Here is a 12,063-nt window from a genome sequence, read left to right as displayed (position 1 = left end):
AAAAAATCAAAAGAAAATGATAAAAACTTCAAAAAATAAAATCCTTACAGAGGTAGTTATATTACTACATCTACTAGTTAGGAAAATTTGAAAACTTAAATTTGGACATGTTTTGCAAAAAGTGTAGGGAAAATGTAAAACAGCTATAACTTTTGCATACGGTGTCGGAAAAAAACGTATAATATATCAAAAAATTCAGCACGAAAATCCGCATCCGATGGAGACCGCCTACGGCCTGTTTGCAATTTTTTAAAATCCTCAAATTTCAAAAGGAAAAAAAAGATATGGTCAAATTTCAGTTTTTTAAAATTTTTTGGTTAAATCTGGTCAAACTACTTATTCAAGAAGTATTAATGTTACTACATAATTATTCAAGAATATTAGTGTTACTAAATAATTATTTCAATTTTTTAAATTTTGGTCAAACCTGGTCAAACTATAGTCAAACTGTGGTCAAACTTATTCAAGAAATATACTAAATAATTACTGTTTTTTAGAATAATAGTTTCAAGCTCAAATGGTGAAACGTGTGACCTAATGCTCAAGCTAAACTGCTGAGGGTTAATAGGATTGACAGCTTACATTTGTCAGAAAAACAACAAGTGCAGACCTGGAATTTAGGGGGAATAGAACTCTGAAGTTAAGCGTGCTCAGGCTGGGGGAGTGAGAGGATGGGTGATCGGCCGGGAAGTTAGGCGATTTGGAATGAGTGATCCACACTTGAGCAGTTAAGAGAGGTGATTAGAGACTAAATCATCAAATAATTCAGAAAAATAAAAAATACAAAAATCAAAAAAAAATTCCAAAAAATTCAAAAAAAACCTTTAGTACCGGTTGGTAACACCAACCGGTACTAAAGGCCCCCCATACCAGGGCGCGAGCTCACGCCAGGTGGTGGCACTTTAGCGCCGATTCATGCCGAACCGGTACTAGGGGGGGGGGCTTTAGTGTCCACCCTTTAGTGCCGGTTATGGAACCGGTACTAAAGGCCCTTACGAACCGGTTTTAAAGCTCTGTTTTTTTACTAGTGTGAAGACGGCGTCGTGGATCCAGTACCTCTGCCAGGGCTCACGGTGAAAATCGTTGTCTGCTCTGAGACTCGGCAGCGGCGACGCTTCGCGCCGTAACCCTCCTAGGGGCGTTGTCTTTGAGCTTAGGGGTCCATGTCCGTGCCTCGGCGAGGTGTTAGGCTTGTTCTATGCTTATGTTTTATCTGTTGGTCTGTTGTGTAAGGGGCCTCCCCATCATATTGTATCGTTTGGCCATGTACTCTGGTTTGTTGCTTTATTTATAAAGCGGGGCGAAATCCTATTTCGAGAGAGTGGGAAAGAAAGTACGGGTCCACATCATTACAAACCCACCCGGAGTGGTCTAAAGGACGAAAAGTATCTGATTTTAATAGTTGAAGGATTAAATTTGTCTGGTTTAGAAGTTGAAGAATTATTTCTAAACTATCCGTAAAGTTGAGGGACAAAAAAATATGCTTTTCCCAACTACGTTATAAGTATCATGCACGTACCGAGAAACTCCACAACTAACAGAGAAAGAGAATTGAACATAGAAATAACTTTTGAGACTATTTACGGTACATCCTACTCCTTCTACCCACTAGTATTACATGGGTAATCTCAGTCGTTGATTACATGGGTAATCTTGTCAATGTTTGGTTCGTAATTTATAGAACCCCTCTTGGAGGCACATCGTTGCCGCCGCCTGCCAACGGCGGCATCCGTCTATACTGTATGACAGCCCGCCATGTATTCCCTATGTGCTCACTCGTCATGCGGTGCGGCCACCATTGTTCGTCCATCCTGTGTTCTAGCGAGATTCGATTGCATTGTCTGCATGTGTTGATTGTGTGCCGCCGCCGACTTGTGTACGTATACCATGCGTGATCGCCGGATCTATCGGCTGCTTATCATATATACCATACTAATGCATCTGGACATGATTGATCTAATTAGGGAGGCTAGCTTCGATAGCTTTGTACGTGATGTCTTCCAGGCAAGGTACAGTCATCTCCTTTTTCCCGCCAAAAAAGTGGATTTTGTTGGCTTAGAATGGAGAATTAAGAGATACATAAAACAAAGACCACACACCTGGCGCCGGCCATTGATGCTTCCTGCGATGCACGGCACGCTTGCCCGTATGCAAGGTGGCTCGTCATGGCGTTACCAGCTAGGGTCAAAATTGATCGGTCGATCGCTACGTGATGCTAGCTTGTGGTAGATGATCGATTTCGGTCCTTAGCCGGCGGAAACTGTCGCCTATGTAAACTTGCAATAGAAAAACACGGACCGAGATTGATTTTTGGTGGTGCGTGTGACCTTTTCGTTGGTCTTGCCTGGCTGCTATATAAAGGGGCACAAACCCACACATCACCGAATCGGAGACCAACACGACGCTATCCCAGGCCGTTTACAACCAGAACATTGTTCTGGTTTACACACAGATGTAAACTCCTACGACTTGTACTAGGACTTGTTTGATCTCTACTAAACCTAAGGGCATCTCCCTACTCTGACTTGTACTACGACTTGTTTTGATCTACTAAACCTAAGGGCATCTCCCAACGTGCCGACGATCAAATCATTCACGAACGTCCGAATCATACGGTCCTCACATGTTTTGCCATTCTACACGGATCTGTATCGGTCTATCAACCGTGACAGATGTAATTTTTCTCGCAAAACAGAGGTAAAATAGAGGGCTTCGCTCATGTTTGGACTGCTGCCACGTCCGTCCTAACCACCGTGGCCCACCCGAAACACCCACCCTTCTTTCTCGTGCTTTCCATCCAACGCCATACCACTTGCCACGCCACTTTAAGCTGGTCCATATCATGCATGAAGGCGGCGCTGACAGACATGACCTCTCAGGCATCACCGTATCAATGTGGATGCCGCGTCCCGAGAAACGAACTCGAGCCGCTGCACCACATTGAAGCAGGCTGACGAGCCCTTCACATGGCCTGCCCGCGAATATTTAAGTCGTGCATCGGCGATGCACATCCACACCCGAACCCCTCCTCCTCTACCTCTCCGAGCTCCTCCAATTCCAATGAGGATGCCGAAGTCTTGGTTCTCCGTGCCGGTAGGTGGAGGCGGTGGCTGCGACAGCCGGTAGTTCGTTGTCAGGTGGATCTTACCGCCCGCTGCCCTCGCTCTCTGGGAACATCGGTATCTACGGCGGCCGGCTCCTCCGACAAAGAGGAGATCATCGTCTCGTCCGGTGACGAGGAGCACCAGAAGCCGTAGTGCGATTGCGCCTCCTCACGGAGGCGGCTCTGATGGACGAAGAGTTCGTCCGTCAGATGGAGATAATAACAGAGCGCCTGCTCCGTCATATGGGCCTAGCGCCACCATCGCCGGCGTGGGTCATGGAGAAGCCACCTCCCTACCATGCTGCCGCATCAAGCGGGAGCCCACGTCCCCACTCCGGAGGGTCAACGAGGAGTCTGTTTCCCCCAGCGCAACTGCGGTGGCATCCAGATTGGACGTCGTGTAAAGGGCGAGCCGACCTCGCCCGCGCGCAACCACGGCGTCCAGATTAGACTCCACATCAAGGACGAGCCAGTCTCGCCCCCACGCAGTCGGTACGCCCGCATCGCCCCCTCATAAAGGAGGAGCTCCCGCCCGCGATCACGAAGGTGCGGGGCCACATTCTCCACTACCTCGGAGGTGGCGACCCCTCGGGCTTGAGGGTCATCGTCTCCGAGGAGGAGTGCGCAGCACGGTATGACTGGAGCAACGCTGCCCATCGCTTCGCTTTCGCCAAGACCGACGTGTCGCCGGAATGGGTCTGCAATGACCCAGACCCCCGCCATCGAGTGGACCCTCGAATGCTCTGTCGCCACCACAGGCGTCGGCACCGCCTTGACGGCGAGCTTGCCAAGATCAGCGAGGAGTGGTCACTTGGTGACTGCTCTGCCAATGCTGCCAGGGGCGAAGCCACTGCTAGGGCTCTGCCGGTGCCATCGACATTGGCCGCCGTGGCCCTCTGCAGCGCATAGCAAGAGGCGGGGCGGCTCGTCCGCAAGCAGTAGGCAGCCACCGGACAAGGCTGTTGCGGCCCTGCAGCGCCCTTCTGCTGTTGAAGGGACCACCCTGACAACGATGATACGAACGACGATGGCCACGCGGCAGGACAAACCGGCCATGCCTACAAGGTGGTCGTCCGGTATAGGGTTTTAGTTAAAGGATCATTATATGGATATTATGTCCGAAATTTTATGAAATCGGCCAAGTTCCATGAATTTCACCCAGTTTAGTTGAAATGCGGTTTGAAATGTATGCGGGTAGCGTAGGATGGCCGACTCCCACATCAATGGCCATGGACTCCTGATGCAAACATAGATGATGCTAGTGATGTCGGGAAATTAATAAGACGGCATACTTATGCTCCCAGTTATTGTCAGTTGAGTAAAGATAATGGAGTGGACAAAGTTTTGGTTAGTATTTGTACGCAAGAAGCTGCATGTATGTTTGATCAAGGCGTGCAGGAATTTGGTTGTTTTTTCTGGTTGTCACGTACAAAACATGGCCCGGTTATAGATGCACAAGAGATATTTTTTATTGAGACTAATCAAAGAATCCTAACCTGCTACTATTTCTTGCAGTCAAGACCGCCGGAGCAACAAGAGTACGTCAACAGATTTAAATGGTGGCAGTTGCTTTCCTTGAGAGATATAGGTTGGGGGCCACCTAATAAATTGTGTTTTGTTATTTTAGATATTTATTTTGTAATGATTACCTGCTAAAATAAAGCACGTCATCAGTTTTACTTTCCTTAGTTATTTTGATCGAGAGTTAGAGATAGAAAGAAAGTTTGTTCTGTCAACTTCTTAGGCAAGTTTGAGTCCGCAGGTATACTAGTATATATAGTCAGAGTATGGTCAATGTAAAAGGCCAGGTTATTTTATATGAAATAGACACGATGTGTTTTTCAGGGTAGACACCCGTATCAAGTTTTGGAGGAATCTTTAGAAAACCTTTGTGTTGCGATTTCTCTTCGTGGAAATTGTTTTGCGCGTGAGTACCTTCGTCGAGATTGGTTTTCTCGTGCTGGTCCGCAAGGTTCAAACCTTCTACTTCGTGTACATTGCGTGCGCAGGCGAGAGGTTGCTACTGCTGGTGGTGGAGTGTCGTGAAAGATCGGGCCCAAACAACGGATCGGATCTCACTACGAGGTTCGGTCCACATCAGTTGGTATTCAGAGCAAAGGTTATTCACGATACAATATTTTTCTTCGAGTTATTATTGAACTTGTTTATCATGAGGAAAGATTGTAGCTCGCAAATGATGATGTCGGTGGAGAAGGATCCATTGCGTGCCTTGCCGTGGTACCAATGCTTTACGCGTGTGCGTGTAGGGCCGGCGAGCTGTGCATCTTTGATGAATTGCTATTCTGGGATGAATTTAGTGAGTCGGACTATGGTTAATGCTTTGAACCTGCCGTTGATTGAACATTCAGAACCGTATGAGCTTTGGTGGAAGGATAAGTTTGTCAAGATTATGCATCGCGTCGAGGTGCGGTTTACTTTATGCGGATATGGTGATCTGGTTATGTGTGATGTCCTTCCTATGCACATGCATACATGTTCGATACTGTTAGGAAAACCATGGACAGATAAAAAACAGTTAACATATCATTCAGTTGGAGAATTTTCTTTTGTTCATGAAGGACAATAAGTACCAGTTGACACGTACACTTTTGATCAGTATAAGGTGGACCGTCAGAAGCGGGATATTGCTCATGCTGCATCAGAAGTAAAGAAGAAGAAATTTGAAGCTCCTGAAAAAAATTTGGTCATTGCTCAGTCTGCTATTGTTGAAGAGATTGACTTGAAACCGAGGACGGTTTCTGTAAGTGCATCTAGTGCCACCCCTAGTTGGTTTTGGAGTATTGACGACAAACCTAGTTGAGGGACTAATGTGTTCGTGATAATTGCAGGATAACACAGGTAGAAGTCCCTCATTGATTCGGTTTTACTACCAGAGATGACCCCCAAAAATGTATGAAGACATTGAAGCCAAAGGTGGTATATGAAGATATTCACACTGAAGATTATGACAAAAGAAGACACGTTATGAAGCCTATGGAGCTCGAAGACTTAGATCTTTCGTAGTTCTTTTTCTTTAGTGTTGAGTCATAGGAACCACCGTACTGCTAAGTGGGGTCCAGGAGAACCAGTCAGAATGACTGAAGTGATGCCTAAACCCAAAACCTATGTCTTCGAGGGAAGACAATGAGAGCGAATCTTGTCCAGAGCAGGACAAGTCAGCTTTGCTTGTAGCCCAAGTAAAGTTGCCATGAGAGTTTGAAATCTGACCGTTGAGACACGTGTCAGTTCCTTTGTGACCCAGGGTCATTTCGGACAAATCAGGTCGGGTTGCCAAGTGGCTATAAATAGCCCACCCCCTACAACCATAAACGGTTGGCTGCTCAGATTTTAGTGCACGGCTTTTGTCGTTTGAGAGCAACCCACCTCAAAGCCTTTGAGAGAAAATTCCTAGCGAGGAGAAAAGCCCTAACCACCCAGAGCCAGAGTAAATTGGGCATCACTTAAGTCTTCTTGTCTGTGTGATCTGAGGAGTTATTACACTTGAGGACTGTGAATCCTCCAGACGGTTAGGCGTCGTGTTCAGAGCATCCAAGAGACATTGTGGATTGCCAGTGAACGAAGTCTGTGAAGGTTTGGAAGTCTACCTTGAAGACTTACCAGAGTGATTGGGCGAGGACTATGTGACCTTAGCTCAAGGAGAATACGGTGAGGACTTGGTGTTCTGAGCTGTGTGTTCAGGACTGGGTGTCCGGGACTGTGTGTCCTAAGGTTTAAATACCTAGCCGCTTCAACCAGACGTACAGTTGTCACAGCAACTAGAACTGGTCCAACACATCATTGTCTTCAACGAGTCACCGATTTCATCTTCACTTCCTTTTCTTACTGTTACTCATTGTGAAGCCATTGCATGCTTGCTCTATCTTTTGTCTTCACAACGTGAATGTATGATCTATTTGGCTTCACAACTTCTTCCTACCTGATCCTTATTAGACTGCAGCTGTTTGTCTTTGTGCTTTCACTCTATTGAATACTTGACCATAGCTTGCCTAGTGTAATCTAACTTCCGCTGCATAGCAATAGGCAAAATCTTCACTGTTTGTCTTCATAACTCCCACGTTTTGAAGACTTTCATAAAAATCGCCTATTTACCCCCCCTCTAGTCGATATAACACACTTTCAATTGGTATCAGAGCAAGGTGCTCCCTTGTTCTGTGTGATTCAGTTTAACCACCTGGAGTTTTAGCTATGTCGACTGCAGGGATAATCAAAGTCTCCGCTGCGTGCCCCGTCTTCGATGGAACTGAATATCCCTACTGGAAGAATAAGATGCGCATGCATCTTGAAGCCATTGACGTCGACCCATGGTATGTCGTCGAGAACGGCGTTCCCAAGGCTGGAGAAGGTGTCACTGCTGCTGATGTCAAAAAGTTCACTCAACTGGACTCTACTGCCAAAAATATCATCTGTGGTCATCTGACAGAAGGACAGTATGGCCGTGTGAGTGCCTTGAAGACATCCAAGCTGGTCTGGGACTGGCTCTCCAAGGTCAATGAAGGCATATCAACCCAGAGAGATCAAAGAATCAGTGTTCTTCTCAACCTCTTCAACCGGTTCAAGCGAAATGACAATGAGAATGTCCAGCACACATTTGACCGGCTCACTGACATCACAAATGAGCTTCAAGCCCTCGGCGCCACTGAGATCACCAAACATGAAATCGTCAAGACGCTGCTGAGATTACTTGATAGTTCGTTTGACATCCTAGCCCTGATGATTCAAGAACGTCCTGATTTCAAGACACTCGATCCGTCTGACATACTTGAGAGGCTCAACACACATGAGTTTCAGCTTTCTGAGAAAAGAGATATCTACAGTCCAAACTATGGGCGAACTCGTGCCTTGAAGGCAAAAGCTGTTTCCTCATCTGAAGAAGAATCTGACAGCAGTTCTGATGACCCTGAAGACATTGGAAGGGAACTTGCAATGCTAGTGAAGAAGTTCCAAAAATTCACCAAGAAGAAAGGCTTCAGAAAATCTTCACGATCAAGCTCAAGGAATGATGAAGCTTCTGCTCATGACTACAAGAAGAAAACATGTCACAAGTGCAAGAAAACTGGACACTTCATCTCTGAGTGTCCACAGTGGGACAATGAGAACAGAAGGAAGAAGAAGAGCAAGGAATATGATTCTGACGACAAGAAGAAGAAGAAATACTCAAAGTCTTCTTCCAAGTCTTCCTCAAAGTCTTCATCACACAAAAAGAGCTCATCTGGCAAGGCACGTGCGTTTGTTGGCAAGGAGATGGATTCAGAGGAGGAGTCCGCTTCTGAGGAGGCAGAGGTGGAGTCTGAGGAGGAGTCTGATTCTGGCATTGCGAGTCTGGCTACAGCATACGTCGCCAAGTCCATCTTCAACACTGAAGACAATGACTTCATCACCGACACCGATGCAAATGACAAGAACGACTCCACTCCTACCTACTGCTTCATGGCACGCAGTGCCAAGGTAAACACACGCACTACTCGCTATCAAACATCTAGTGACGATGATTCTGACTGTGATTCAAAACCCAACTACAAAACACTTGCTAAAATTGCAACTGAACAACAGAAAGCTATGGAACATATTCAAAAACTATTAGACAGAAGCGATGATCTGTTGGGTGCTGAAATGACTCGATCTGAATCCTTAATTGAAGACATAAAAAATCTTCATGTTAAGTATCAGGAACTTGAAGATCGTCTTGATACTCTCTCAACAACTCATGAAAAGCTTTCCTATGATTATCTTAAAAGGAAGCAAGAACTTGAGAAATTGAGAGCGGCTCATGAAGATCTTCAAAAGGAAAATGAGTCACTTCGCGCCGAACAGATCAGTTCTGCTCAGGAAGGATTTGAACCACCATGTCTTAATGCATTGAGCGTGATAATGCTACTTCTGTTGCTGAATGTTCCACTGCTACTGCTGCTGCAATATCTTCAACTGTTGATGTGGTAACTAACCCCTCTGCTGAGGATACCACTGCTATTGCTGATGAGAATGTTAGGTTGAAGACATTGCTTGAAACAGGGATGTACAAAAGTCTTAAAGGACATCAGACATTATGTGATGTCCCCAAGAAGCAGATTCTGAACCGAAACCCTAGGAAAGAGGGTGTTGGGTTTGTAAGGAAAATAAATGCAGATGGCTCTTACTGGAAACCTGAGCAGTACCCCAAAACCACATGAGTTGCTGCAAAGGAACCTTCAACAGATCCATCCAATTTATCTGGCTTCACTTGTGCTAACCCCATTATCATTGATGAATCCTTTGATGCAAACTATAAACTGTTTAAGAATCAGAATGGTGAAGTGTTTGCCAGGTACATTGGTACTAACTGCAGGAATGGGCCGCCTATGAAGAAGATCTGGGCTCTGAAAAAGTGTCTGGAAAATCTTCTGTGAATGTCTTCATGACACCTCACTTGAAGAAGACAAACCTCAGACCAAAGGCTTCATACGGTCCAAAGGCTTCATACAAACAGAGGACTCACCTGAGTCACACTAACGCAAATGTTTTGCAGGGAAACCATACTCAGGCATATGAATATGAGAGCGGTTCATCGAACCGTTATGTTCATATGACCAAAAATTATCCTGCTTATTCCTATGAGTATTATTGTCCACCTGCAAGACTGTTTGCTAAGGCTTCAAAGCCAAAATTCTCAGATGCTGCACTTAGACTTATTGCTTCTAAGCCACCCTTGAAGATGGGTGGTTAAGAAAGCTTAACTCTCTTTTGCAGGGAAAGTCCTCCAGCAGAAAAACAAAATCTTCTGACGCTATTGCTGGTTACCTTAAAAATCTTGTAGGGCGCAAGATAAAATGCCCGAATGGCATCATTATGTACTTCGTTCCTGAATCGCATGCTACTCTCCCTATTAGTCCTAATCTGGATCTAAGTTTTCATAACCCACTGGTTCGTCAAATGTTTTTGCTTCACAATTCTCTTCGTGAAGCCTATCCCCCTAACTGCATTGTAGGGTACGACACCAGCGACTTCAAAGTCTTCAAAATGGATTATTGACAGTGGGTGTACAAATCACATGACTGGCAAAAGAAGCCTTCTTATGGACTCAACCTTACGTCCATCCGACAAGAGCCACATCACATTTGCTGACACTGGTAAAAGTAAGGTGTTGGGTCTAGGTAGAGTTGCAATCTCAAAGGATCAACACATGGATAAAGTCATGCTTGTTGAATTCCTTGGCTTCAACTTAATGTCTGACTCAATGCTTTGCGATTTGAACATGATCGTAATGTTTGGAAAATATCGTTGCCTAGTACTAATGGAATCTGACAAGTCTCTAGTGTTTGAAATTTACCGGAAAGATGATTTGTATGTGGTAGATTTCTCAGCAGGGCCACAACTTGTAGTATGTCTTCTTGCAAAAGCTTCAGAATGCTGGCTTTGGCATCGGAGGCTTGAGCATGCTGGCATGAGGAACCTCCACACCCTTGCGAAGAAGAAGCATGTCATAGGCATCAAGGGCGTCAAGTTCAAGAAAGATCACTTATGCGGTGCTTGTGAAGCAGGGAAGATGACAAGGGAAAAACATCCTTCGAAGACAATCATGACTACTACACAACCCTTCGAACTGCTCCACATGGATCTTTTCGGTCCCACTCACTACTCAACTTTTACTACTACTGCTTGCCTCTATGGCTTTGTCATTGTTGATGATTACTCTAGATATACTTGGGTGCACATAATCCTTTACAAGACTGAAGTGCAGGATGTCTTCAGATGCTTCGCCAATCGAGCTATGAACAATTTTGGCGCCAAGATAAAGCACATCAGAAGTGACAATGGCACTGAATTCAAGAACACTGGCCTTGATACATATCTTGATACCTTGGGCATCACACATGAATTCTCAGCTCCGTACACGCCACAGCAGAATGGCGTCGTCGAATGCAAGAATAGAACACTCATTGAGATGGCCAGAACAATGCTAGATGAATACAAGACTCCAAGAAAATTCTGGACTGAAGCCATTGACACTGCATGCCATACAATCAATCGTGTTTATCTTCACAAGCTTCTGAACAAGACATCTTATGAACTCCTAACTGGCAAGAAGCCAAATGTCAGTTACTTCAGAGTATTTGGCGCAAGATGCTGGATCAAGGACCCACACCACACCTCAAAGTTTGCACCAAAAGCACATGAGGGCTTTATGCTTGGATATCGAAAGGATTCGCACTCCTACAGAGTCTTCAATCTCTTTCATTACAAAGTAGTTGAAACAGTGGATGTGCGGTTCGATGAGACTAATGGTTCACAAAGAGAGCAACTACCAAATGTGCTAGATGAAGTTCCAGCTAGTGAATCAATCAAGCTTATGGGAACTGGAGAAATTATACCTTCTGAAGCTCATCTTGAAGAAGAACTTATCATCTCAGCACCTGATCAACATGAAGACAATGCTCAGCCTGAAGACATTCCTCCCAATAACAACACAGATCAGCAAGAGCAAAGTCTTCGCCCTGTACATCCTCGTGTTGCCAATGAAGTGCAGATTGACAGAATAATTGACAGCATCAATGCACCTGGTCCACTCACTCGTTCAAGGGCAACTCAGCTAGCAAATTTCTATGGGCACTTCGCATTCGTATCAATATCAGAACCCAAGAAAGTTGAGGAAGCCTTCAAGGAACCTGAATGGATTCAAGCTATGCAAGAAGAGCTTCAACAGTTTGAGCTGAATAATGTATGGGAACTAGTTAAGCGTCCTGATCCACGGAAGCACAACATAATAGGCACCAAATGGATACACCGCAGCAAGCAAGATGAGCATGGTCAAGTTGTCAGAAACAAAGCTCGTCTCGTTGCTCAAGGATATACTCAAGTGGAGGGCATTGACTTCGATGAAACATTTGCTCCTGTGGCTAGGCTTGAAGCCATACGCATACTGCTGGCCTATGCAAATCATCATAACATACTTCTATATCAAATGG

This window comes from Triticum aestivum, chromosome 1A (genome assembly GCF_018294505.1).
Source record: "Triticum aestivum cultivar Chinese Spring chromosome 1A, IWGSC CS RefSeq v2.1, whole genome shotgun sequence".
Lineage (NCBI taxonomy): Eukaryota > Viridiplantae > Streptophyta > Magnoliopsida > Poales > Poaceae > Triticum > Triticum aestivum.
Note: the sequence above shows the minus strand (reverse complement) of the source record.